The sequence below is a fragment of the Dermacentor silvarum genome, chromosome 10 (genome assembly GCF_013339745.2).
Source record: "Dermacentor silvarum isolate Dsil-2018 chromosome 10, BIME_Dsil_1.4, whole genome shotgun sequence".
Lineage (NCBI taxonomy): Eukaryota > Metazoa > Arthropoda > Arachnida > Ixodida > Ixodidae > Dermacentor > Dermacentor silvarum.
Genome location: NC_051163.1, coordinates 1,738,566 through 1,764,452, shown reverse-complemented (window position 1 = coordinate 1,764,452; position 25,887 = coordinate 1,738,566). Strand labels below are relative to the sequence as shown.

Here is a 25,887-nt window from a genome sequence, read left to right as displayed (position 1 = left end):
GCGATTATTGGGCACCTTGTGCTTCCACTGTCCCTGCTAGATGCTGGGCAACACTCGCAGAAACCCATCGGATCAGAAAATAGTCGCCTTGGAGGAACTGCACTGACAGCTGTTCTCATATTGACCCATTTCTGCAATGAAATACTTGCTTAGGTCATCAGTTGCTTGCCATTATGGTTGTAGAACAGATTATGTCGACTCCCTATTTTAGGAGATGCCAAAGAACGGTTCAATTAAGTGCCTCCAAAGAAGAATAGTGATGTCCATATACTTCCTTCTACATCATCCAAAACACTTTGTCTCCATGACTGCTGTTGCATATTTACTTGCCTTAGTACCTCATTAATTTTCATAATTTCACGAAAGATAGCTTAAAATTTAAGATTGTTCAGTTTTAAAGAATACGGACTGAGAAGTTACCTCTTCTTCTGAAACACCAAAGTGTTTTAATTGCTTGATCCATTTCATGCTAAAAATTTGGTAATGATGATTTTCAGTGAGCTAAAATGATGAGTTTCAGTGAGCTAAAAGTGATCATTAATATATTTTGAAACATTTTCAGATCACACGATGTATCTTCTCGTGCGACCTTTGTACACTAAAATGCACATAGCTTTCAATCCCTTTAAAAGTTATTTTGGAAACGATTGCGTAAGATATTCATCCCGTTTTGGATGCATATGGAATTGTGCCAAAGGAGTTTAGCACTCTCAGTGCAAGAGTATTTTTTGATGTCTCGATTCCTGTGCGTGATGATCCACTGTGAGTCACCAGGGAGTCCTTTGAAACTTCCTCAAGGTGCAGAGAGATGACACCGCGACAAGTCGGATCAAAAGCAGCAAGAATATTTCCTCCTGTTGATTTCTAGCAAACATTTTTCTTGCGCTGTGCAACAAAGCCCTGCACAGCCACACAGCGAGAATAACTGTCGTGAGCCACCCATGACCTGCGTTGCAGTGAATGTGTTAAGCACCGTCAACTTTCATGAAAATTGACACAAATTTGATCTACACCATTTTGTTGTCACAGATTATGAAAAATACTCGTGAAGTGTTCCGAGTACTGCAAGCTGACACAAAAATCAAGGTTGTAGCATCAACATGCTAACCAACTGTTGCACCTTTATCTATGTGGCAAGAAAAAAAAAAGGTCTTTACGATGAAATGGTTACTTTCTCCAAAGAATGCTGCCCTCTTGCATACACTGCAAGTGAAGTGGAAGAAACAGGGACAGACGGAGGGTAGTGCAACACATGAGCAGGTCTCTGTTTTCTTGCACTTCACTTGCACTATGTCGTACCAACAAGGCCAAATTGCTAATCTTGCATATGATCTTGACATTTAAGAAAAAAAAAAGGTCTTGACGATGAGATGGTTACTTTCTCCAAAGAATGCTGCCTCTTGCATACACTGCAAGTGAAGTGGAAGAAACGGGGACAGACGGAGGGTAGTGCAGCACATGAGCAGGTCTCTGTTTTCTTGCACTTCACTTGCACTATGTCGTACCAACAAGGCCGAATTGCTAATCTTGCATATGATCTTGACATTTAAGAAAAAAAAAAGGTCTTTACGATGAGATGGTTACTTTCTCCAAAGAATGCTGCCTCTTGCATGCACTGCAACTGAAGTGCAAGAAACAGGGACAGACGGAGGGTAGTGCAACACATGATCAGGTCTCTGTTTTCTTGCACTTCACTTGCACTATGTCGTACCAACAAGGCCGAATTGCTAATCTTGCATATGATCTTGACATTTAAGAAAAAAAAAAGGTCTTTACGATGAGATGGTTACTTTCTCCAAAGAATGCTGCCTCTTGCATACACTGCAACTGAAGTGCAAGAAACAGGGACAGACGGAGGGTAGTGCAACACATGAGCAGGTCTCTGTTTTCTTGCACTTCACTTGCACTATGTCGTACCAACAAGGCCGAATTGGTAATCTTTCATATGATCTTGACATTTAAGAAAAAAAAAAAAGGTCTTTACGATGATATGGTTACTTTCTCCAAAGAATGCTGCCTCTTGCATACACTGCAAGTGAAGTGCAAGAAACAGGGACAGACAGAGGGTAGTGCAACACATGAGCAGGTCTCTGTTTTCTTGCACTTCACTTGCACTATGTCGTAGCAACAAGGCCGAATTGCTAATCTTGCATATGATCTTGACATTTAAAAAGAAAAATAGGTCTTTACGATGAGATGGTTACTTTCTCCAAAGAATGCTGCCTCTTGCATACACTGCAAGTGAAGTGCAAGAAACAGGGACAGACGGAGGGTAGTGCAACACATGAGCAGGTCTCTGTTTTCTTGCACTTCACTTGCACTATGTCATACCAACAAGGTCGAATTGCTAATCTTGCATATGATCTTGACATTTAAGAAAAAAAAATGCCCCCGGGGTTGGGGGGTTATAACACATTTGCCAGTGATAAGAATCGTCTTGAAAAGTGATTGTGTCCTTGAGCTGTCTTCAGGTCTGAGGAGAATATACTGTAACAGCAAATATGAGCAAGGTAAACTGGACAGATGTGTGTTTATTATTATTATAACAAATTTTTTGTTCGCAGCTGCTAGTACATACAAGAGAGAGATGACAAGCATGCAGACACGGATGCACAATACTATGTGGGGACCCATCAAGGAACAGTTAATTGAAAACTAAAATAATTTGGAGGCCAGGATGGTACCAAGAATAATGACTTAATAGATCAGTGCACACTGTTTTAGACAAATATATTAAGTATATCTGGACTGTTAGTTTTGAAACGTATACTTTGCCAGCAAATTTTGTCACCTTTTGCTTTTTGAGCTCTATTTTTCGGCTGGCTCTTGGGCGTATACATCTTTACAAACCTTTTTTTGTTGATTTCTTTCCATTTCCTTTTCTTTTTCTTTTTTTTTAATATGTTGTGTTGTCTTCTTGAGTATTGAACAAAATCAATATTGAACGCAAATCAACTTAGTCCTGCTCAAAAGTCATGTAGCTGCATGTCACATCAAGAATTTGTCCGTAACAGCAGTTGGTACATTGTGCTCAATGAAAATTAATTAAAAGAGCAAAGATTGTTGTGAACTTGCTTGCTCAAATTGTGTAGTTTAAAGCATTAATTCAGAGACAGCTCCCAGCAAACTCTCAACTTCAAAATAGGCAGTGCAAGCAGGTGTTTTGTGCAGGTGAATACTAATGATCGTTAGTCAAAAGAATGTGTTATTTCTCTAATATGAGGCACATCCCACAACATGAGGCTCTGGTGCAGGCCACACACCACCCACACGCTAAAAGTTAACCTTGAATTGAAGCACCTTGTGAGGCAATTGCGGAAGCAAGCTAGGTTTTGTTCCTATCAACTACCTTGGCAACCATGGTATTTCTTGCATACCTATGCAGTCTAGCTGAGCAGTGTGGTAAGTGTGGGGACGCTCTGCCATCAGGCCATCATTTAAGATCCTCTGTCACCAACACAATGCAGGCCATGGGGTCAGCTGCTGAGCCCGAGCTCTTCACAATGCACAAGCTCTCAGCCAGCAGACAAAGCAAACGATTTTGAATCTCGCAAAGGAGAATTCTAGAAGAGAAAGAAAAAAAAAGTTTGATACATTTCTGAACCTATCCTCCTTGAAAGGCCGCCGAGAATACAGGTGGTGTGTGACATTAGCTGCTTTTGAATAATGGTATCCTTGCATTCACTGAATGCAGTTCAAGACGTGCTGGTCTTTGTAGACAATAAGGAAGAAGGCCTAATGATGCTTTCCATTTATGTAGTTGTTGAGGTGCCTTTATGAGGCACTGGTGCTTTTCTGGGGCCAGTACAATTTTATTTTTTATTAATTGTAAAGAAATGTAGCTATCAACATCTTGCATTTTTTTTTCCGCTATGTTGCCGCAGATTGCAAGAATGTACAGGAAAGGAGGTACCTAAGTGATGGAACATGTTTGAGTCATAGAGTTGACATCGCATCACACACATGGTACAGTCTGTCAACTGTCAAAAATATGCATAGTTAATTGAAGATGAATGGAAGCACCTATACTTGTACTTGTATAACTTACACAAAGTGTTGGCAACATTTTTATAGACTGCTCAGATGGTTCCTGCCCGTGGAGTCATCGAGGTTACTCCTCCAGTAAGCTGGTTCAGAAAAAAACAAAAGAACTTAAAAAACATTATTTGATGAGAGAAGGAGAGTGTATGCATTCGGTTGTTGTAATATTAACAACTGTTCTGTTTAGAATCCGTCACCAAGCAGTGCATATTGCATAATATGTGCAGGAAACATTTCAGTACTGTGTTGTGCTGATTGGTTTTAGAAACAAGAAAAAATTTTGATCCCTCAATTTTTTTGTTATTGTTCACATAGTTTATTATGTGGCTCTCTTCTTCAGACTGGGTAGAAAATGTCGGAGCCATTTGTGTCAGCGTTTGGTGGTCATATAATTTTACTACACATTTTGTTTTCATGCAACACGTAAGTGTTAGAATGAGAGGCTAGAATGCTTCTCTAAAACATAAAGCTTGATGCTCCACGCTGTAAACATGCTCATGAAATTAACTTATGTAATACAATAAAACCTAGCTTGAAGAAACTCCCTAAGAAACTGTTCATACAGGTTAACCCCTTCAGGCACCGTGGCCACAAACATAGACACCAACTTTGCATTCGCGTATTTCCAAACACAGATTGAAAAATGCGATATGAAGCACGCGGGCGAACGCACCTTTCCTTTCTCTATTTGACAAGTGGCGTCATCGCCCTCAGGACATAGGACATAATGATCAGAAAGCGCGGGAAAATGGCCGCTTCAAGCTTTTACGGTGCGAACCGTAAGTAGCTCTTTGTTTTTATTTGTTTTCATGGTATTAACATTATTAAAAACACCCCAAAGCCATTTATTTGTAACAATCAATGTTTTGTGACTATCAAATACTATCTTTTCTTGGAGTACCAAGTGTAGGAGTGCCGCACGCCACTACCGAAAGTTAGTGTCCACGTTTGTGGACAGGGCGCCTCAAAGCCGCCTTTCCGAGCGAGCTGCTTTGTATAGCACATGACGCCCCTAGGCTAAAATAATGTAAACCTCATATTTTTTCAGGCATTTCTAAGCATGCGGTAGAGAGAAGGAAGGTCGATGACCAGACTGTCAACGAATGTTTAGCGAAAATTAAAAACGGCGACGTATCCCATGCAGATGTCTCGGATGATGAATGCACAGAACAAGACTTGGCGCATACGTGGCCCGTGATGGTGATTCCTCATTTTCTCTGTTTTGCGCTGAACAACAGCTGGTTAGAGTACCTCAGGAACGCAAGTGCTGAGTAGCTCCTACAAGAAACGCCATGGACAAAATGGCGTTCCAAACAGACATTGCGAACAGCCTGATCACTTGCAACAGAAATGCTCCAAAAAGCGCGGTAGGCCAAGCAATGACAGCTCTAAGCACGCTGTCAAAAAGGCTACACTGCCGTCACTTCTGACCGCTGCCATTAGGTATGACGGGTACGATCACTGACCGGAGCATGTGCACACACCAGATGCATAGCGTTGCCGCCGTGAGGGATCCGCAGCAAAGAGCCGAATTCTCTGCCAAAAATTGCACGTGTTTTTGTGCCTCTCGGCTCAGGATGATAGCTTTCATCTTTCCCATACAAAGTAGATCGCAAATGTTTAGATAATCAAGGAAGAATCACAGGAAAAATGTCTTGCCCCACTTACCTAGCTAAGCGAACTGGAAAGTACAGTGCAACATTCTTTTGGGTTAAGGCGCAGTGTCCACAAATGTGTACACTACAGAAAACTATGAAAAAATAAAATTTATGTTTCCATCTTTTATTGACTTTTATTGAAGCCTGGAGAGCCGAACATGATGCAAAGATAATTTTTTTCATCGCCAGATTTAATTCGTGCTTGAAGGGGTTAAGGTTCCTTCAAGTAAAATGAGCTTTTTGTTGACTCAGAATATTGTCATTATTCACTGACTTGAATAATTAATTCAAGCAATGTTTGGTCAAGTGTACCTGTTGTGGGGAAGTTGGCGATGCATTTTGAGGGAGGAGAAGCAACTATAAAGGCTCCATGCAGCCTCAGCAGAACCACCACACATATATTCTTGGCTGCTGTCGTAACTTGCATGTTAGCTCATGCGATTGCCATTTTATCTTACATTAATGTGGCAATTATGCAGAAAGAAGGCCCTCTTTATGTGGGTATTAGAATTGCTAAATCAGCATTGAGAGGTGTAACAACATCACAGTAAATACAGTCACCGTATCAGGCACTTGTGGTATATGACTGCTTAAAAGAAAAAGACGAAGCACCAAGAGTAGGATAGCAGTATCAAGAAGGGGGACATGGCATTTTAAGGGTGCTGCTAGTCCTTACTCTGGAGTCACTGCTCCAGTGGCCCTCCTGAAGCTCAGCTACTATGTGTGAGCTTTACCGTAGAAGACAAAGTACCGCGAGCCAATTCATATGACTTCCCATAGCTGCTGTCCTACATATAGGCATTTCACTGATGACTGTCCCTAAGTATTAAATATAAGAGATTCAGCTCAAAACAATATTTTTTTACTGGCCAACATTTACAACAGTATCAAACACCAGAAATTGCACAACAATCACAAGCATGCCATTGAATGATGTTGTAATTAATAAATTTAGCCCATATGTTGCATTTTCAGAATTGAAGCCCCTCAGTGGTTAACCCTGTAAGTGCCTTGGGCATGTCTTACTCGGTTAAATTTTCTTCATCTTTTTTTTTTTTTTTTTGCAAAAATGTGCCAAGGAGGAGTCTGTCTCCTCCACACGTTTGAAGGTTCTTTGAAAGTGCTGGTAACAGGCTGGGCTTGTCTGATTCATTTTGACGTTCTGGCGAGTCCCCTCTTTGGCCACTAGGGGGCCTTTGGACTCTGTTCATCCTAGAGTTATTGTATAGGCTCCCTAAGAGTTGCACCACTATCTGCTGAGTGCCATCACATTATCAAAACGGGTTTCACTGTGTTGTGGAAAAGCCAACATTTCGCAGGCGACACCAACACTCCGCAGGAACCGTATGAACCTGAATAATAGCAGAGGCGCCGTTATTATTCTTGTTGCTTGTTCCTCAATGGTGCTGGCCGACTGGCCGAAAGATATGTGTTCTGCAGGTGTTTTTTTTGGCTAAATCGTCGAATTAATGTTACACGATGCACAAATGGGGTGTAAAAAAAATGTAACATTTTTTTTTTTCAACATAAGCAAGGTGCTGCAGAAGGTGCACAATTCAATGTACACATGAAAACTTCACGTACTATAGAGACGAAACACATGCAGCATTAAAGAGTGCGTGTGTCTGCTACATGTTAGACCCATAACACAGCTAAATTTGTCATTTGTCCGTGATGTGTAAAATACGACAAGGATATACTGGTATCGTTAGAATCAACATAGTGGTATGGGGGGTGGGGTGGTCAATGCAAACAATGTATGTGTGCAGGCAATCCCTCGCATTATTCACCTGGATCATATTTAGCTTCCTTACTTTACACACAAGGAATGTTGGACATCACAGCGGTGTTTTTCAAATATGTCCATTCATGTCTTTTGGCTGTTGCGAGCCGTGATCACATGTGTGCCTGATAAGAATTATGGCTCATCTATGAAAGCTTAGCATTATAGTTGATGCTTTGCTTAGAAATTGTAAAGGCTCACGACGTTGCCACCATGCGCAGGTGGATATGTTGTTACACTCCGCATTTTCAGTAATCATTAGATAATAAAGCACGGAAGCATAAAATTCAGGCTCATAATCGTGAGGTGAGTGATCAAATTTTACATGCAAAATAATAATAAAAATTTAAATAAGACAGCAAAAAAGGAAAAGTGCTGCTGGCAATGCCACGTGAGCGCGACTCGTTCATGTAGGGAGAATGGCTTTCCTGCATAACTTTGAAGCCCGAGATAGCGCACCTTGGCACAACTCTGGCTCCCTAAAGAGAGCCTATACATTAACTCCAGTTTATCCAGCAGAAAGTCTAAAAAATGGCGGCGGCTAGTTGCGTGTTGCTGCCCCCTCAGGCGTGCACATTTTTCAGAAACAGGCCTTGCTCGTCTGATGGCACAGTACTTTGTGGACTTTACCTGTCTGCAGCAAGCTAAGAATTTCCAAGGTGATGCATTGTCTGTTACAAAGGTTGAAGCAATGGTGGCAATAAAGTGCACAAAGAAACATGTTTCTGGTGTCAGGAGTGTGGTGTGGGACTTTGCCTTGCACCGTGTTTTGAGAGTGCAAAAGCAACATTCTAATCCTCCATAGTCACTCTTCAAGAACTTTGACTTTTCACATTTGCAAGCCTTTCTCAATATCTGCTCTAAAATGTACGTTTAGCATTGAGCGGTTGAGGCGGAACTGAACCCCTATCAATTCAGAAATTTCTCGTCAATGTACATGGTTCTTCTTATTTCGTTTTTTCATAAACAAGTGAATTTACTACCCCCATGTGACATATATTTAGAATCTGCAAAATATTTCCTATCTGTATGCATAAAGAAATGCCATTTTCTGAGTTTTTTGGGGATTTTGTGCCGGCATATAAAGGGCAGCATTGGCAATTTTTTTACCATGTGCAGGAAATGGCGTTTTAGATTCCCGACACCCACCTGTCATGGTCCGATAGTAGAATTGTTCTGTAAATTAAAAATAACTTTAAATAAGCAAGAAAGTGCGAAAGCGAAATTGATACCTGGCCGAGCAGCCAAGCAAACATCTTGGTATGACGTCATGAGCGGTACACCAGCAGGGAAGACTCACAAGGCCTGCCGGTCCTGCCAGCGCGGAGAACAAAAGTGGTGAAGAGCAGACGCTCAGCTGATTCAGGACCACGCTGGACCATTGGTACAATGCTTTTGGGTGGCAAAATATGTCACCTGCACCAGCTCTTTGGAGCTGTGAAACAATGACAGCTACAATTCCAAAGAATTCAGTAGCCATGAATCGCCATTCACATTCGACCCACCACCACCAGAGCCAGTGCCCTGTGCAACACATCGCACTGGAATTTGAAGACCAAGGCTAGTCCTAACCACTGATTTGTAATACATGCTGCTTGCTATTTTAGGTGTTTTACCCCTTCTCATTTATTTAATTTCATTTATTGCACCTTAAGGGCCCGAAGGCATTATGTAATACCCTTGTGGAACAAGCTTTCTAACAGCATAGCTTGATGCTCAGATCGAGGAAACGTTCGCGAACAACTAACCCGCCACTTTCTCTCGGGCAAAACACACCCGCATGTTGTTAAATTGCTCTCGTACTACCGTACGCTACTTTTATTTGCTTTATTTCATTAATTTCTTTTGTTACCAGTTCCTTTTTTATTGTATTGCATTTGGAAACTTGATGTACGCCACCCTTATGTTTGCGAAACTTATTACGAGTTGCTTTTTATTGCATTGTATTTGAAAGGGAAGTGTTTCACATACTCACTATAAGATGTTGTGGAGCGCTTCTTTCTGAAGTTATATGTCGATTTATAGAGGGCACAATTTCCCCGGAAGAACGCCACAAAGTGTCCAAAGCACCTATTGTTGTATTTGGGCACATCAGCATGGTACAGCGCCCGCTCGCCATTCTCTTGAAGTATAATGCAAGCCCAGCATCAGTGACATCAAATAATGTCAGAACATAGCAAAACACGCAGGTTTTGTGCATGTAAGCACTTTCGCACCACTATGAGTCGGGCTGGTATGAGCGACCGGACACCTTTGAAAACAGTGCGCGGAAAGACTGTAGTACACCACATTGTTATACTGCCTACTTATCATCCTTCGTACACTTTTCATGCACACAATTCATGTGTTCCAAAAAGTAACCATAGATGAAGACTTTGTGCATATGATTGTGAGAATTATAGTTTTCTCCTGGCAATGCCGATGCCATATACTGACATTGTTGGCAGCTGAATCGAAGGGGCCTCTGCTTGCTGCCCATTTGGGATACGAAGCAGACAGTGCACATTGAAAGCTAAATAATGAGTCATCATAACAATACGTAGTCACATTTAATTTTACGCAAGTGCCAGCAACGCGGCTGCCAGCCTTTGAGAATGGCAACGTACTAATGTTGATAGTGCGCCGGGGGGGGGGCGACGCTGTGCTCTAGGGCACCCAATGCGTATCTTGCAACCGGGCGCAAGGGTAACTGGCGACGCAATCTCCCACACGAAAGGAGCAAAGCGGGAAGGCAGCGCAGGAGGGAGGGAAGGAGGGAGAGGGGGGGCGGCTTCTACTCTGCCAACAAATGCGTTCTTGTACTTTGCGCCTGTGCCGGCTGTCGGGGTTGTCGCGCGCACCGTATGTTGAAAGCGAACTCCACACGGCTCTGACCTTTGTATGCGTTGTGCTTACGCTGCTCAGTTTCCGTTGTAGCGATAGACCGCACTTCCCCATGCCTGCGTGGGGAAAAGCGCAAAAGCAAGAAAAGCGCCACCGTGTCAAACTCTTCGCGCCCAATCGCGGCCTCCGCGCTGTCCGGCGCCGCGTCCGCGCCTCCGCACTAAAAGAGAAAAGGAGAAAGCTCGTGACAGCGCGCTGTTCTCTTTCGCGTCCGTCGGTGGGGCGGCGTTTATTCGTATCAACCGACGTTGGTCGAAAATCGATTCGTAACAACCGTTATCTAGCATGTTGCAAAGTAATGGGGCTCGGCCGGGACCACAGAAAAATTCGTATCATCCGGAAATTTGTATTAGCCGTGATCGTATCGTCGAGATTCCCCTGTATATGCTCACTGCCCTGATCGTTTTGATGTCAACCGGTATTCACTGATGTCGTTGCTGGAATTTCAAAAACCTTTGCAAGAAAATTCCATAGAAAGATTTTCATCATGCCACGAGGATTCGAACATACAACCAACATATTGGCAGTTCAGGATTCTGTCTCTCAGCCATTCTGCCAATGCTACAGCAGTGGAGAATATTGATCCTGGAGAGCATGATCACACCAGCAGCTGCTCGTTGGCTAATGCCCGCTCAACATCTATGTACTGGATAGAGCCGACTTCTGCACAGTCTTCATGTTTCAAACATGCCACCTTTTCAGTTGTGGAGGCAGTCTTAAATTAAGTTTTCTTCTTCTACATGTAATGCCAATGATTGAATGCATCTGCTTCATCTTCATTATTTTTCTTCTTCTAGTGCTCAGCTTCTTCTCTTGTTTACTGGATGGCGCTTACGTTATCTTGCTTTTTTCAAGGTAGCAAGAGGTCTACTATGGTGTAGCCCTGACATAAAATTGAGAAAAGCCAAATGCATCTAGCAGTCAGAAGTTAAATGAATTTGAAAAATGAGCCTGTAGATTGGTGCCTTCGTAAGGAAAATCTCTACTAGCCACCCTTTGCTTGCCACTCACGCTGAGCACCTCGCAAAGGTGCCTTTAGTGTATCATTGGCTGTGTTATGCTGGTGTAAAGCTTTCAATACCGCCTTTGCACAGCAATCTTTTTCATTTATGTTTATTCCAAGGAGAGTCAGGTGGTACAAGAATGTTATATTCTTGACACATTGTCCTGACATGTTAATGCTCCTGTTCCTGGTGCATGCAAGATCTAACATTACCACTGACATCATGGAAGGCAGTTCTCTGGGCTGACCTGTCTAGCTTCAGTTTAGATGTGGTGTTCTTTGACCACTTAAAATCGTCTCTGTGTTTTTATACAATATTTTTTTTTGAATAACAGGAAGTGCACAGTACAATCTCTTTTCAGACAGAGTAAATTGTTCCCTTTAATGCATGCCCAATTACTAGGAGTACTACTGAGACCAGCACTAGTTTCACCGTATTCGTTCATTGTGCAGCTCCCATCATCTGCATGTTCAGAGACTACTGCTGACAAAAAAAAGGCCCATATATGTGGGGAAAGCAGACATAACGCTTGTGACTAAGCCTGTGCCAATGCTGTTATTGCATCATCATGAAATAATTTTAAGTGAAAACAACGGTCTGTCGCCAAGAGATAGAGATCTCTGGTGCGGTCAGTATGTTGGCAGATGACTGTGGCTGTTCTATTCCACTAGTAATCCGTGGAAAGTTCAAAATAACAGCATGAGCAAAGTAATCATTGAGCGCAGCTTAGTCAGTGTACTGGAAATAAGCCAGCTGTGATACTAGCCAATAGCACCATTGGGGACCTCTCATAGGCGACCGTAGTGGTATCTACACCATGCTTATCAGGACCAGTAACATCCACATGTGTCGGAAAACCAGTGTCCGATTCCATATTTCTCGCTACTTATCAGGTGGGTGATCTTGTACCTTAATGAGGTGTGAGAACCATGGATAGAACTGACTATACTTGAATCAAAGAGTGCATTGCCAGAGGTGCCAAGGACACCTGCTTCTGCAACCGTAAAATGATGTGTAACAAGAGTTGGCAGAGAGAGAAAGGAGTATGCAATGATTGAGGGCACTCGGCACCCCTAATAAGGAAAGGATAAAGCTGCAGTGTAGAATATGCAGCTTTGTATACAATATGGATCATTATGTGGATAATCAAAGAAGACTGGAGCATTACAAAAGAGTCCACCCGTAGTCATACAAGCTTTAATAACAGATCCAAAACAGTACTGGCTAAGAGCCAGTCCAATCTATAATATGAAAACATAATATTCATAAACATGGTAAAAGAAATTATGTTATATTGTTTATGCTTCATGAAATTCTATGGCAACCAAATAATTGCACTGCACAAGGTAACAAGGTTTTGATGTCTTAAGAGTTCACTTGGTTCAGGGCCATGCAGTAAATGTTTTGCTAACTGCACCTATTTTTTTGTCATTAGGAACTTATGAAATGGAAGCATGTGTCTTCTCTCATGATTTCACCAGTGCAGGATGTCATTGTCATTATATGTACCTGCTGAATCAATTGACAAGCGAACCATGAAGGTTGCAAGCTAGCCGCCACAATTACTATGCCAATTGGCTACTTGGAGAAAGGCAAGAAGACAGTGGCATTTGTTTTACATAGTTTAGAAACTGGAAAAATACTGCTTATTCATTATATAGAAAGATCACCCTGTGCTGTTTTCATTTTACATTTCAGATGCATTAATTCGTGTTCACCTGCAAAGAAACAAGCCATCCTGTGTTGAGGAATAGCATAAATTAGATTAAAGCAAGAATAATCTGTCAACCTGTTTAGCTTTTGAAAGTGTGTGGCTGTTGCATTACCTTCTAGGTAAGATCAGAAATTAAATATAGTAGCAAGACAGTCTGTGAAAGTCTCGGGCATGTAGTCGTGCATGTTAAAAATTGGTGCTGCCTCGAAACTGCACTTTACAGTGTCTCGTTTGTCAGAAAAGCTGTCAGTGTTGCATGCTTCACAGCAGCTCTTGCAATCAAGGTTCTCATCTTGCAATCAAGGTACTCAACCAAAAGCCTAAGTAGGGTAGAACTGATTTCAATACTGATCTCATTAGACTATAAGCATTGTGAGCAACAAGGCACATGGCCAAAGCATTGACAGAGTAGAGAAACATGTATCGTGCATCAGTCGTATGCATTCAGCTACAGAACCAATCTTGCGACCTCTGGGAGACAGCTGTGCCAACAGGGCATTGAGGCAAGGTGTGTCATTTCGAAAGCAGCTGTGCCACTTATTGAAAGCTTGCTTTACATTTCAGTCTTTCTATGGTGGGCTTCTATGAGCAAGTTTTCATTCATTGAGTCAGCTGGTGGAAGCTTCCTTTTTCCCCTTTAATAAAGGTGCTTTCTTTATAACGAGGGTGACGTGGCCCTAAGGGGAATGCAAGTCCTGATCAATGTTCATCACACCTAGCACAGACAGCTGTAAAAATGCGAGTTTTAGATGAGCAAGAGTCAGCATTTTTTGCCCTGCACATTCATTTGGCTGTTATACCAGATGTTGACCGAAGCATAAAAATCATCATCAAACATCTTGGAGGCTTATTGTGTACTGGTGATTTCTTGTAGAAGTAACTGGCTTAGTGTGTTAATATTTAGGAATTCTGATCGCTGTAAACGCTCCTGCAAAGGGCTAGTGCATATATGAAGGCTAATGGATGTTTGGGCACGTGGCTGAATGCAGTGCTTGTGTGATGTCTGGAAGACTGTAGTGAAAAGCAAGTTAGCTTGAAACTGGAGATTGTCGAGGGCTTGCATTCTCAAGGATCACAAAAGGCAAATTTATGTTTAGGTCTCACCAGGTTTTTGATGAGGGTAGCTGTTTGGTAGTTCTAATTTCTCATTTGTTTCAGCGCAGGCATAACAGCACACGACACAGCACATGGCTCTGTCTCAATCCTTGTATGCCTATGTCATTTTGCCTGCACTACTACAGCAAATTAGTTGCAGGCTTTTGAGTGTTAGAATTTTGAGTAGTGTGACCTATTCGACTTACTACAAATGGATTCGGGCTTGCTGGTTTTGCTGAGTCCCTTGTAAAATTGCTCATGCATTTGTCAATCTTTTTTACTTTTTTAGTATTCAAGCTCTATGTTTTTTTACCTTCACAATTGTAACTTGGCGCATAGTCTCATAATGATCCGTCCTTTTTCTTGGTTAAATTTAATGTTGCTTGGAATGCTACCATTCATTTAGATCTACAATTCACATAAAATGTGAATTAAAAGTAGTTGCACTCATGATTGCTTGTAGCCAATTATAACATCTGCACTCATGGCTTTGTAGCCAATTATAACATCTGATTGTTGACCGTTTTTGCACACTTCAGCCACTTTTCAACTATGCAAGAAAATATAATGCATCAACTGCATTTTTTATACACACAGCCAGAAATTTGAATATATTTTTTGGATGGCTTGTTTTGAAAGGACTTTCTTAATGGCACTGACAATTGGGCTAGTTGGTACGGATGCATGGCTTCAGAACGGCGCAACAAGGAAGGCGAAAGAACACACGAACACAAGGCGCTTGTGTTCGTGTGTTCTTTTGCCTTTTCGTGTTCCTTGTTGCGCCGTTCTGAAGCCATTCTTAATGTCCCAAATTAAGCGGGTGAACCTGATTTCCAGGATGTACAGCAAAATGTCATTTATGTCTTGAGTTAAATAGCTGAGCGCCACTATTGCTTCAGCTATTGCTTCAGTGAAATGGTTTATTATAGAAAGCCACAACTTTCCATTATTTGCACTCATGGGAGGAAACTTACCTTCCAAAAATTGACTTTGCATTTTTTAGGAGCTGTGTAATTGGCACATTAGAGCTGTCAAAAGTATAAAGCTTAAAAACTTAGTTTTCAATGTGAAGAATAAAAAAAAAAAAGTTCCGTCCATCTGTTCGTCCCGTCCATCCATCATGTTGTGATGCCATCGTCATTTCTTCAATTGGGTATATATCAGAATAAGTATCGGGGGGGGGGGGATATAGCATGAATGACACGTCATGACATCAATGACACAATGTACTTGTCATGGCATGCATGTCATCACATAAATGGTATGAATGACATGATGCTGCCATGGTTGTTTCTTTGTCTCGATGTATATCTACATATGAATGAGGACATGCGTGCATGACTTGACATGAATTGCATGCTATAAATGTTATCACATGAATGGCATGCGTGTCATGGCATCACGTCTTGTATGCCATGATATTAACGAAAAAACATGCAGCGTGTCATGACATGTCATTTTTGTCATGTCATGCACGTTTGTCTCGCCATACATATCCTGATACATATCCAGTTAAGGAAACGACCACGATGCCATCACCTCATGTCAATTATGTCATTCATGACAATCACATCATGATATGCATGTCATTTCATTCATGTCCTGGATATCCCGATACATAACTTGTTAAAAATGTACCTGTCTTGAATGACAATCATGTCATAACATCCATGACATGTCATGATATGAATGTCATAAATGAGATAGCATTAACAAATTGAATCACATGACATGCATTTCTTTAACTGGATATTTATTTATTTATTTATTGATACCTCAAATGCCCCTAGTATGGGGTATTACATAAGGGGTGGGTTACATTTGTATGAGTTCCTCAATGAATGACTTGAAGTGGCAGGGATCGGAGTGGTGCGCAGCATCGGCGGGCAGATGATTTCCACCGTTTGCTGTTCGAATGAAAAATGAGTTGACATGCACAGTAGTGCGCGCAGGCGGAGGGTATACAGCCTTAGAATGACTGTTGCGGAGCCAAAGCCGATGAGCAGGTATGATAATCGAGTGAGCAAGAGACGAGTGATAAAACTTGTGGTAGAGGGACAGGTGCGCTATTTTTCTGCTTCACACAAGACTGGGAAGATTAGCCGTATATTTTAGATCAGTGACGCTAGAATAGTATGAATAATCTGAGAAGACGAATCTAATAGCACGGTTTTTAATGGACTCAAGAGATTTTTGTAGGTTAATCTGGTGCGGGTCCCAAATTGCGCATGCGTATTACAGTTGTGGACGAATAAACGTTTGGTACGTTAGCAATTTTACGTGATGAGGGGTAAACTTAGGGTTACGCCGGACATAGCCAAGGACACGGTTAGCTTCATTTGCTATACTTGCTATATGATGTGACCAGCTCAGATCATTAGCCACTGTGATACCCAGGTACTTATATGATGAAGCTAAAGATAATTCGGAGCCAAAAATGATGTACCTATGTGCTTGGTAGGAAGCTCGGCAGTGGAATGAGATCTGCGAAGTCTTCCTGATATTTACACACATTAACCAAGTTCTACACTAGTTTTCAAGAGTTAGTAAATCGTTTTGAAGGGAAATGTTATCGTGGAAGCTATGGATAGGACGGTAAAGGACTCAATCGTCTACGAAAATGCGAATACAGGAGGAGATGTTTGTTGGTAGGTCGTTGATGAAGATTAAAAAAAAGTAACGGTCCGAGAACGGTGCCTTGAGGAACTCCGGATATAACAGGTGCTAACGAGGAAGTATGCCCATTAATACAGACAAACTGTTGCCTGTTTTTTAGGAAGCCACTCAGCCAGTCGAATACAAAGGAGTTAAGATTTAGGTGTGAGAGCTTAAGGAATAGTTGTTTGTGTGGTACCTTGTCCAGGGTGCGTACAGGTCTTTGAAATCCTTGAAAACCCTTGAAATTGAAAAGTGAAAGTCCTTGAATTTTTTTCCTTCCTTGAAAATCCGTGAATTTCGTGAGCAGTGCATTCTGATACCGACATTGCGACCTCCTTTCTGTGGTAGATCGGCATTGTTCTGACATACTCCCCATTTCAGAAGCAATACGCCGGCACGAGCACACACGCTTCCGTTTTACAGAACTGCGGGGGAAAAAATAAAAGGCTTCACCGCGTCAAACCATGAACGTTCATTCATTTTGTGTTGTGATCTTGAGAAGTTATCAAGGCTAGACGTTTTATTATAATTGTGATATACATTCATTTATTGTAAGTGCAATAAAACTAGTCATTTTTGGGAATGTTAGAGTAAAGAAATCCTACTTTGGATGCCGCTTTGAGTCCTCGAAAAACCTGTGACAGGTCCTGGAAAGTCCTGTAATATCCCTGAAATTTTGCCTTGGAAACCGGTACGAACCCTGCTTGTCAAAGGTTTTCTCGAAGTCGAGGAACAGGGAGTCTATGGGAACATTGCGATCAATGCTTGAGCTGAAGTCATGAGTAAATAATGCAAGCTGGGTCTCACAAGATAAACCTTTTTGAAAACCATGTTGCTGTGGGTGAAAGAAGTCAACAGAAATTAGAAACTTGGTTACATGCGAATAAATGACGTGCTCTATTAATTTTGAGGCCACACTCGTTAATGAAAGGTTTGAATATATGTGTCATGACATGCATGTGTGACATTAATGACACGTCATGCCTTGCGTGCCATAAAATGATTGGCATGAATGCCATGAGTGCATATCATGGCATGTCTGTATGACAAGTCATAACATGATTCCCATGAATGGTATGACATGCATGATAAGAATGACATAAATTCATGACATGCATGCATGCATGGGATCACATTATTACCATGACAATAACTTATGTCGATCCAGTGGACCAAGTTGTGTACTAACTTCGGCTGATGGCTATATTTATTTATTTATTTAGCATACTTCCAAGGCCTGAGGGCATTACAGGAAGGAGTGGTAAATAACAAATGTTTGCAAATGTTTGCAAAGAATACAGTATAGCAAGTTAACAAAAGGCTTCACGAATAGCAGTCTTGAAGCTGTCGGTGATGGCAGCAATGGAAGCAAGAAGGTGGTTCCATTCTATGCTAGTTCGTAGTGAAAGATTCGCTGTAGGTCTGGCAAGATGGCACACCAACTTTGTAGTTATTGTCTGAACACGATGATACATAGGCTTGAGTGGGAAAAAAAATGTCTTTTAGAATTAGATCATAATGATAGATTTTGTGGAACAATGAAAGGCGAAAGCATGTAAGGCACAAAGATAGTTCAGGTAAGGCAGGTGTTGCTTTCATTGATGATACGCTAGCATGCCGAGAGTAATTTGATAGAATGAAACGAGCTGCGCAATTCTGGACGAATTGAATAATTGCTGAGAGTGTAGTGTTCTTGATGTCCCAGATAGAGCATGTGTCGTCTAATTTAGGGCGAACAAGTGTTTTATATAGATCTAGATTTATTGACAAAGGTGATCAGGAAAAATTACGTCGTAAGTAACTCAGCATGCTGTTTGCGATGTTAGTAACAAAGTCAGCATGTATGCGCCAAGAAAGATCGCAACTGATGTGGATGCCGAGGTACTTTTAAGAGGTCACAGGATCCAGCAGGATACAGTCAAGAAAATATGCACGGCTAATAGTGTGGCTCCGTCGACATATTCGCATGCGTTTACACTTCTTGATGTTTAGCCGCATCATCATTGATATATTGCCGCACCTGTACTCCGATGAAGAAGAGGACAATGAGAGTATGCATGGGAGTTTTAATCAAGGCGCAGTGAAAAAGAAGTAGAAGTCGCAGTAGCGCGCAGTATTAAAAAGGCGACCTGCTGCTGTTCCTCTTGATCAGTATTCTGCGACCTCTGTTTTTGATATTGCGACAATATTTAACTGCATCATCCACTGAAAACACCAAGTATCTGTTTTGTGCACATCGTCCTGAAGTGCAGCTTGGTCATTAGCGGAAGATATGTGGCTATAAAGAATGCAGTCATCTGTGAAAAGACAAAGGGTTGAAGAGATGTTATCTGGAATGTTATTAATAAAGATAGCAAGTAGCAAGGGCCCAAGAATGAAGCTCTGTGGTACTCCTGATATAACTGGGACACAAGGTGATGAACTTACAGCGACTACTGTGTATTGGAATAAGTTATTCAAAAAGGATTCTATCCATGACAGTACAGACGCGTCTAGTAAAAGGCACGAAAGTTTGGCCATTAATCCTTTGTGGGGAATGCAATTGAAGGCTTTGGAAAGTCAAGGTAAATGATATCAGTTTGGAAAGAGGAATCGAGATTTAAGTGAAGGTCTGTTCTGAACTTGAAAAGCTGGCTTTCACATGAAAAACCGCGCCTGAAACCGTGCTGCCTGGGAAAACAGAATCCGTGGTTGTCAAAGTGTGAAGATATTTGAGAATAAATTATGTGCTTTCAGAACTTAAGTCAAAGCATGTTAAGGAAATGGCTCGGTAATTTGAAGGATCTGATCGACTGCCCAATTTGTGAACAGAGATGACTTTACCTGACTTCCAATGTGTTGGGATAGATCCTGTAGTAATGGAAATGGCTGAATATGAGCTGCAAAATCTTACTGGACACATGCTTTGTACTTTTAATTCCTTTTGCAGAAATGTCATCAGGTCTGGGACTTCTGGAAAGCTTGAGGTTAGCGAGAAGCTTCCCAATTCCAGATAGAGTAACAGTAATGAGTGAAATTTGAGGGAAGTTTGTAAGTGGCAAACTAGAGGGAATGTCAGCAGTTTCACGCGTAAGGATAGATGAAAAATAGGTGTTAATACATCTGCATACTTACTGGAAGGAACTTCAGTACCTTTCTGATCAAGCAAGAAAATCACGCAAGAATGTTTTTTTGTGTGTGTGTGTTAGTAGGCCCCCAAATTTACTGGGATTATCCTGGAGGAAACTTAGCTGATGAAAGAACTTATGCTTCGTATCATGTAGTAGTTTGTTGTACTTCTGCAAGCAATCAAAATACTTAGCCCATTTGTGTGAAGCGTTTGTAGTATGCGCTTCTCGAAAAAAGTGTTTTTTCTTTTTTGACATTTTTCTTAGAGCGTTTGTATACCATAGCTTGCTAGCATCAGTGCAAATGTGCACTAATGGCATGCGTTTTTCTATCAACAGGAGCATTTTATTTTTATAACACAGCCAGTTTTCTTCGACCAAATGCGAAGGCACCGTTTCACGAAAGTCATGGTAAAAATTGAGTAGTTCCTCGTTTATCTCAGAAAAATTTCCTTTGTTGTATTCACGAATAAATTTCGCAATGTGCTGACGCGCAGGGACGGCAGTAGAAAAATTTAACAGCAGAATTTTGTGATCGCTTAGACCATGGATGCATAGCTTTGAATTAGGGAGTTCGGGGTTTGAAACGAAAACTAAGTCTAAAATGTTAGTGCCACGGGTAGGAGTTGTGGCGTCTGCGTGAGGTTAAAGTGAGTGTTAGATCGAGAAAATCTCTGGAGGAAGGTGACTGTGCCATTAGGTTACTCCAATTGATGTAGGGATAGTTAAAGTCGCCGGAGACCAGATAATCAGCTCCGGGAAGCACGTTTTCAGATTTTACAAGATAGAATAGACATCACAATTAAATGTGAAATCGCAGTCCGGTGAATGATAGCAGGCAATTATTATGCATGTATTTGATGGCAACATGAGCTTTAGGCACAGTATCTCGTCGTGGCAGTTAAATGATATTGTAAATTATGTCACGGCAACACTCCACTACCCCGGTGTTGCGGCCTATCAAGTCTGTGGATTGTGTAAGATGCGCTTTCTGTCAGCAGTTCCTCATTCGTAATTTCTGCATTTAGCCATGATTCAGTGAACACCGCAATAGTACCAACAGCATTATCATTGAGCAGTGATTCTATAGCATCTTTTTTAGGCAAGTAACTTCTGATTTGACCAACATCACGGTGGTGCTGTGGCAGGTTTGAGCATGTGTTAATATTGCGCATGGGTTGATGCGTGTGGAATGCTGAGCAAGTAAGACAGGCGGCAGCTCCTGCTATGAATTTGCCTCGACAACCGAGTTAGTTTCAGGGTGATAGCAATACTGCTTCTTAGCTATGATGAGTTTGTCAAATCGGATCTTGAATGGCTCTTTTTATTCTAGAGTGAAAGAATACAGTTTCTTGCATGCTAGCCGCACTCATGCTGAAAAGTCTTCATGGATTGAAAATGTTGAACCCCTAAGTTTCGAAGCTTTGAAAAGGATCTTGATCTTATCTTTGTATCTTGCTAACTTAACAACGATAGGCCACTTCTTACCAGTTTGAAAGCGGCCCAGTCTGTGTGTGCGCTCTATGTCATTATCTGTAAGGCCAAGCAGTTCAGACCAAAAAGTAATTATTTTTGCTTCGGACTCGGGCCATGATTCACTGTTTCCCTCTTCAATTCCGAAAAAGAACAGGTTCGATTGACGAATGCAGTTTTCAGCGTCATCACATTTCTCACCAATGATCCTAATTTCTTATGCTAACTTCGAGAAATCTTCATGTGTGGAAGATTTTATCTAAGGGCAGATGAACAGCGGGCATCTACAGTTTTTTCCAGCTGATAAACCTGAGCTGAAAGATGACCAACTGAGTTTAATTGTTAGTCTGGACAGCACGTATTAAACCCAGCTCTGATAATATGGAAGACTGCAAAAATTCAAGTCGCAAAGGTGTTATTGAGATAGGGTCTATGGTAGGAGTGAATTATCGGGATTAGGTCCAGGGTTCAATTCAACATTCCCAGACAAAAGAAGGCACATGTATACAACAGCACCTGATACACAAGCATAAAACAGTGATTTGCACAACAGCTGCTTATTTATTTATTCAAAATACCTTACAGGCCCGAAGAAGGGGCATTGGTAAGGGGAGCTTCAATATTTACATAGTATAAGGAGCATACAATTATACAAAACATAAGAACACTTTGTTAATAATAATTCAATCCAGAATCAAGTTTACATAATGTCTAAAATCCTCAAAGCAAAAAAGACAAAAAGGCATGCGAGAAGCAAAGCAGACAAGCAGTTATTAAAGTAAGAAATGCATGTTTGTGTCGTGACGGAATTTTTTTGTTAGCTTCGCTATCAGGATACTGGGAAGGTCGTTCTACAAGCGGATGACATGTGGAGCGCAGATGAGTTAAAAGTGGCTGTTTTACCATATACAAGCATATTCGTAGATTAGCACAACCGCAGTAGTGCAACAGAACAGATAGCTGAAGCGTAGCACTCGCACCCATGACTGCCATCAGGCACCGAACCTCGGATCATACCGTCACTCAATATCATTTACTAATATTAGAAGCCTAGTACGCAAGCTTGAACAAGTCGCGTTTTCTTTGACGATACAGGTTCTGACATTATCATTCATGGAAACATGGCTCCATCCTGAAATTTAAGACAATGAAGTAAGTCCCATACCTACCACATAATAATTGTTACAAGCAAGGGAAAGGGGTTTATTTAGGCATGCAAGAGCAGGAACAGCAGGCTACGAACAGCAGGAATGGCCGCTGCACAGTCGTCGTTTCCTCTTCCTTTCTCCTTTATCCGCACGTCCCTTTTACGTGCTTGTACGCAACATACCTCTCCTCGCAGACAAAGCCCACTGGGCGAGTCAACTGGCTTGTCGTGGCATGCATGATTTCAACCTGGCGACATGCGCGACTTGTGTCCTAGCAGAGCGTCGACCAGTGTTTGTGAGGTGTGCGAGTGTAGTTCATTTCTCTGATCTTGTTGATGACAACCTACGGTCCATCGTAGTTTGCCAGCAGCTTTTGGCACAAATCGCACTTCCTTGTGGTAGTCCAAAGCCAAACGAGATCACCAGGGTGATATGTTACATTTCAATGTCGTGCGTTGTAGCGTGCTTGGAGTTTTCTTACGATGCCAAAGTCCACAGACGCGCAAGTCGCCGAGCCTCTTCAGCGAGGCATAGTGTATCGGCGACTGCAGGTGTCGTGGTCGTAAAAAGAGGACAGTGTCGCGTTTAGGGGCGGGTGAGAATAGAAGGAGAAGGGGCTGTAACCGGTTCTCTCATGTTGATGGGTTGTATGCGTAAGTATAAACGTTAGAACTTCTTCCTAATTCTTATGATCGGACGCAACATACATGGAAAGCATATTCGTGATCGTCTATTAGTGCGCTCAGTGATGCCGTACGTTTGCGGAAAATACATTGTCGAGTGCCTGAGGTGTGAGTCACATAAACACAGAACTCTTCCACGATATCCGCTGTGAATTGACGTCTCCGGTCGCTTATAATAACACAAGGCGGTCCATGTCGCAGAACAATAACGTGAAGTAAGAAGAGTGACACTTCGATAGCAGTGGCTGATGGTATAGCCACCGTCTTGCAGTAGCATGTGAAATAGTCGGCGCAGACATTTATCCAGCGGTTCCCCTTGGATGACTGAGGAAAAGGTCCTAACAGATCAATTCCAACTTGCTGAAAGGGCAAGCTGGGAAGTGGCACAGGTTGAAGGAGACCAGATGGGGCAGTGGCTGGACGTTTCCGATGTTGGCACTGTATGCAGATGGCGACATACAACTCAAGAATGTCGCATCCGGGGCCAGTAAGAGAGTTCTTGAATGCGATAAAGGGTGCGCACAGTGCCTAAGACCAGTGTGGGTAGGGTCATCGTGCATAGTGAAGGATTGCTGGCCGGAGATGCTCCGGCACCACTAGAGGAAGCGTGTACCCGTGCTTGAGTAGTTCCTTTGACAGGAGCCCGTCACGTACACAGTAATGCTTGCTGCAGTGGTACGGGCTGAAGTGAAGAGGGCTCCAATTTGGTGTCTGTTCGTTGTTCTGCTTTGAACGCATCGATATCAGGAAAAGTGGGTGTCACAGAGGCAACGAGATGATCAAAAGTCTGCGTCGCAGTCCGTCGTGGTATGCGGCATATGGGAAAGACAGTCTGCGTCAGATGTTTTCGACCACTCTTGTAGGAGCAGTGACGTTATATTCCTGCAACCTCAAAGCCCGCGCGCAAGGGACCACAAGCGTGAAGGTTCACGAGCCAGCACAGGGAATGATGGTCTGTAACGACTGGAATGGGCATCCGTACAAGTAAGAGCGAAATCGCTGAACCGCAAAGGTTACAGCGAGGTATTCTTGCTCTGTCACGTGTAATTGCGTTCAGGTTTGCTTAATGAGCGGGCTTGCATAAGCAATCACGTGCTGACCGTCATCATAGCGTAGGACGAAGATGGCAAACCAGACCAACGCCACTAGCATCTGTGGATTTCTGTCGGCGCAGTAGTGCGAAGGATAGGTCGGGAGGTCAGCGGGAACTTCAACTGACAAAATGCAGAATCGCACTCGGGTGTCCACTCAAACCATGCATCTTTATGTAGCAGATTTGTCAGAGGATAGGAAGTCAGCAAAACCAGGAATAAATGGCAAAAGTAAGAGCAAAGACCCAGAAAACTACGAAGTTGCTTCACTGACTGCAGTGCACTGAATGCCTCAACAGCTGCTGTCTTGAGGGGATCAGGCGGATGCCGTCTTTGTCAACAAGATGACTCAGCGCAAGGGTTTGACGGTCACCAAAGTTACATTTCTTGGAGTCAGAACCAGGCCAGCATTTTGATGCAGTCGAGGACAATATCCAGGCGCGTATTGTGCTCATTGAATGTGCGCCCAAATATAAAAACATCGTCAAGATAGCACATACACATGTTTCACTTTAACCCACGCAGAATGGTGTCCATGAACCTTTCAAAGGTTGCCGGAGCGTTGTACAACCCAAATGGCATCACATTGAGTTCGAATATCCATCCAATGTTATGAAGGCTGTTTTCTCCTTGTTGCTGGGTGCATCGGGATTTTGCCAATACTGACATAGGTCCACTGAAGAAAAATTGAAGTGCAAGAAACAGGGACAGACGGAGGGTAGTGCAACACATGATCAGGTCTCTGTTTTCTTGCACTTCACTTGCACTATGTCGTACCAACAAGGCCGAATTGCTAATCTTGCATATGATCTTGACATTTAAGAAAAAAAAAAAGGTCTTTACGATGAGATGGTTACTTTCTCCAAAGAATGCTGCCTCTTGCATACACTGCAACTGAAGTGCAAGAAACAGGGACAGACGGAGGGTAGTGCAACACATGAGCAGGTCTCTGTTTTCTTGCACTTCACTTGCACTATGTCGTACCAACAAGGCCGAATTGGTAATCTTTCATATGATCTTGACATTTAAGAAAAAAAAAAAGGTCTTTACGATGATATGGTTACTTTCTCCAAAGAATGCTGCCTCTTGCATACACTGCAAGTGAAGTGCAAGAAACAGGGACAGACGGAGGGTAGTGCAACACATGAGCAGGTCTCTGTTTTCTTGCACTTCACTTGCACTATGTCGTAGCAACAAGGCCGAATTGCTAATCTTGCATATGATCTTGACATTAAAAAAAAAAAAGGTCTTTACGATGAGATGGTTACTTTCTCCAAAGAATGCTGCCTCTTGCATACACTGCAACTGAAGTGCAAGAAACAGGGACAGACGGAGGGTAGTGCAACACATGAGCAGGTCTCTGTTTTCTTGCACTTCACTTGCACTATGTCGTACCAACAAGGTCGAATTGCTAATCTTGCATATGATCTTGACATTTAAGAAAAAAAAAAAGCCTCCGGGCTTGGGGGGTTATAACACATTTGCCAGTGATAAGAATCGTCTTGAAAAGTGATTGTGTCCTTGAGCTGTCTTCAGGTCTGAGGAGAAT

At 42.2% G+C, this 25,887-nt stretch overlaps 1 protein-coding gene and 1 long non-coding RNA gene across 5 annotated transcripts in view; both read left to right on the top strand.

The window, feature by feature from the left end:
* The window catches only part of LOC119431365 (uncharacterized), a 233,188-nt gene that overhangs the window by 58,988 nt on the left and 148,313 nt on the right, over positions 1-25,887 (top strand). The gene's annotated exons all lie outside the window — the stretch shown is intronic.
* LOC125940750 (uncharacterized) lies at positions 11-25,519 on the top strand. Of its 3 annotated transcripts, XR_007463951.1 has the most exons (4): positions 11-1,260; positions 1,467-1,768; positions 2,183-2,338; positions 25,123-25,519. It is a non-coding gene; the product is annotated as an uncharacterized LOC125940750 (long non-coding RNA). The 3 variants fall into 3 exon arrangements; XR_007463952.1 differs by lacking the exon at positions 2,183-2,338 and having other exon boundaries at positions 1,673-2,086; positions 25,077-25,519; XR_007463950.1 differs by lacking the exon at positions 2,183-2,338 and having other exon boundaries at positions 1,467-2,086; positions 25,077-25,519.